This window comes from Echeneis naucrates, chromosome 21, assembly GCF_900963305.1.
Source record: "Echeneis naucrates chromosome 21, fEcheNa1.1, whole genome shotgun sequence".
In the NCBI taxonomy this organism is placed as follows: Eukaryota; Metazoa; Chordata; class Actinopteri; order Carangiformes; family Echeneidae; genus Echeneis; species Echeneis naucrates.
This window is the reverse complement of record NC_042531.1, coordinates 1,143,354-1,147,218: the sequence shown is the minus strand read 5'-3', so window position 1 is coordinate 1,147,218 and position 3,865 is coordinate 1,143,354.

The following is a 3,865-nucleotide window of genomic DNA, read 5'->3' as shown; positions in this document are numbered from 1 at the left end:
GACCTTGATGCAGCCCTGGCACCAACATCACGGGGACTCACTTCCTGTCTCACGTTGGTCAACAGGAGAGTCTGATCTTCTCTTCTGAGCAGATGTTTCACAATAAGAGTTTTTGAAAACAAACTATATGACCGACCTACAAAATATGTGTCAGATTAAAGCAGCAGTTTCCACTTCACCAATCCTGCAGTTCGGTCTAATCTGATGATTTCTTTAGTGTACAACGGCACGGTGGCCCAGTGGTTTACTCTGTTTGATGCCGTCCTGTAGACCTCTTTACTTTATATGAGCACATCTCATGAGGAGAATCTTCATTTGATGAAAAGCTCTTGAACAGAAAGGATTGAAAATAAAACAAAAATAAAAGCTTGAAGTCTCAGGGTCTCTCTGGTTTGACTCTTCTGAATCATGATTCAGTCTTCAGTCTCTGCAGATCTTCTTTGGAAATATTAAAACACCCTTTTTGGACTTTTTAATCCAAACGCTGCAGCTTCAGGAGCCCAGATCCTGGATCCAGGGGCCAGGGGCCAGGGGCCGGGGTTCGGTTCTTCTTTTTCTTTCCCTCCTTCTTCGTGTTTACATTCACTGTTTCCTGTCTCGTGGTTTTTTTCTTAATTACAACAATAAACTTTGCAGCTTCTTCAGGTCCCGCCATGCGCATGCAACTGACCGCATCTGAGCTGAGTCACCACGCATGAGACCACCAGCACCCGATGACACATTAGAAACCTTAACATTTGAAAATTGATGTGAAATTATTATTTCAGATCATCTTAATATTTTATCTGCTGCATCATGATCTCATCAGGACTCATCGTTTTTTATGATGTTATGATGATTTAGTCAAATCTTTACTTGATGAAAAGTTTTAAAACAGAAATAAGTAAAAACTAAAAATGAATGAATGTCAGATTACCAGAGTAAACCTGACTCTTAAATCTGGGATTAAATCCTTGTTATCTCTGTGGAGCGTTTTTAAAATGTTTTTTTTATTTTTATGAAACCTGTAAAGAGTGAAGGACTGAATGAAACACGCCTTCTGTGTCTTTTCTTTCATTTTGAGTTTTCTTAAAATGGATTAAAGGATGTTGGTAAATATTACATATTTCATTTGAACTGATTTGATTAAAACCTCACAGATATTAATAATAGTAATTCTTATTTTCTGCATATTGACAGAATGAGCAGGGAGCCCCTGTCGGACCTTTGGGAGCTGAGCGGCCTGACGTTGGCCTTTCAGCCTTTAGATACTCGGCCGTCTGCATTAATGGCAGCCGGCGCTCCTTTCAGACACATTCCTCACAAACCCAGCGCTTCCACAAATGACTATGATTTCCTCTTGGCCGCTGAAAGCACTCGACAACTCGAGCGCAGTCCAAGAAATATAGTTTCTGCCCGTCTGTACATCCATTTCCTGTCCTAAAACACTTGCATATGTTTTCTCTGTCAACCTACCGGTGACTCAGTTGGGTTAAGAGTAAAAACAAATAGGAGCGGAACAAATACAAGCTGAGTCACCAGTGACTAAGACATCTGGAATACACCTTCAGAATTTAGGAGCTGCTTTGATCCCCCCTTTAACAGTGTGTGTGTGTGTGTGTGTTTTACTGATATTACTTTGCATCCATCTCTCTCATAACTACAGTGACATCTGCTGGTCCATGTTTCACTTCTTCCCCTCAGAGGGTGCAGCAGACGGAGGTTGTGTGTTGTGTTATTGTGCATCACACAATGACCGTGATGGGGACAGCTGCAGGTGAGTGGACATGTCCCTCTGCATCTGTCCCCCTTCTTTATTATTATTATTGATTTAGCGTGAAGCAGAATGGAGCATCCTGATTGGGTGATGAACATCATGTTGTGTTGAAGTTGAGACCATCAACTCGTCAGGAAACGCTGACTGAGGAGGAGGAGGGACATTTTCCCATAGGCTTCAATAGAATCTGACATGTTTTTACAGCTGGCTGATGGCCAGTAGATAGAACAAATCTCCACATTAAAGAACGTGTGAATAACAAATGAGGACGATGGTGATGGAGGAATGAAACGTTTTCTGAGGACGATGTTGGAACCAGTTGGTCGACTTACAGTCACACAAAGCAAAGATCAAACAGCCGACGGAGTCCAGCTGCGTTTGGCTGTAAGACAATAAAATAATTTTTTAAGAGCCTGCTTCATTTTCCAGGTTTGATATTTTTTAAATGTCAACTATTTCCTTTTCTCACTTCTGAAGCTAAGTGAGAAAAAAAGCAAAGCCTGTCAGACGGGATCATGAATAAATTAAAGGTGTTTGGATTGAGCTGGTTGTCAGACCAACTGGTCTAACGCAACCTCCTGCGGTCCTGATAATGAACTAACTGGAGCTCCGAGCTGACAGCCCGTTTTTTTAAACAGGAGCACAAAGAACGTCAGCCGGCGAGCACAATTAAAGCTGCAGACAGATGGATCCTGAAGTTTGGGGAAAATGAGCCAAAAGTCTCATTCTAGTTTTTACATTTAAGATGATTATTCAAGCAGGTCAGTCCATGATCACGTGTTCATCCACTTAAACATCTGTCTTCTGCCTCAAAGCAAAGAGCTGCTCCATGGAAAACGCTACAGGCACATTTCAAAACATCCAAATCTTCCACTTTTTTTTTTGAGTTGATACCAAAGTCTGGTGTGAAGCCTCAACACAGAAAAATGTCTTCAGTTTTTATGTGTCAGTCAAAGACAGCTGAAATGAAGCAACAATGAAAACAAAAAGGTGTAAGAGGTTCATGGAAAGTCTGAAGGTGAACAGGAACGAACAGGCAGAGATCAGACCTGCTGAGCCGACACGAACATTCTTCACACACGTGGAGGTGAATGCTACTGCTCTCTCTCCGAGAACACGGACACACAACAGAGTAGACAATCACCTTCATACTGTGTGTCATCTGCACGCACCAACAACCGTCATGTCGTCAGTGTCCTCCGGACCAGGCGGCAGCGTGACTGAGCTCACAGACTAAACGCCTGTTTGTTGCTAATATTGCTACAAATTTTTTACACTTTATTCTAAATTCTAATAAGATAAAAAACCAAATGTTCTTTTCATCACGAGCTGATTTCATTCTTACCTTGGAGTTAATATCTATTGTGTGTTTGGCAGCATTATTGCTGATCAGCTGAGTCCGCTTCATTAAATCAGTCCATCAGACCTGTTGGGCTCCAACTGAGTGCTTCCATTAACCTTAAAAGACACAATAGGGGACATGTTGGACAGCTGAGACAAACACATCTGTCCCAGCGCAGCAGAAAGATAAATGACTGCAAACCCACTCACGTTGAGCAGATTCAGAATCAAAATAACACTTTAAGGACTGCAGTATCCTACACTGAACGGAGTTAAATACTCAATAATTCCACTTCGTTAGCATCACGTCAAAAATAATGCAATAAAACGTTGTTCAGGTAGGACAACGTTTTATTGCATTATTTAACAGCATTATTTAACATATATTTAACAGGCCCCATCTCAGGTGTGTTAGTGATGTCACTTCCTGTTTTACAGTAAAAGAGATGAACTGATCGAACCCAGAAAGGAAAGTTCAGTCTAGATGACAGCATGATTTCTCTCCATTAACTTGATTATCATTTTAAAAAACTAATTCAGCTCAAAAACACGCGGTTGAATTCGAAGGCATCAGTGTGGAGAGATAATCAATAATAAGAGCAGGATGGCTGATGATCGCACAAACTCATTCAGGATTCACTGTTGCATCATCCTGTTACATTCATTCATTCATTCAGGGCGGAAGAAAATTCTCTCAGTTCCTCTTTTACAAACGGACGAGTGTCAGAGTTCCTCTTCTCATCTCCTGCAGAGCAGATCTGCTTTGGG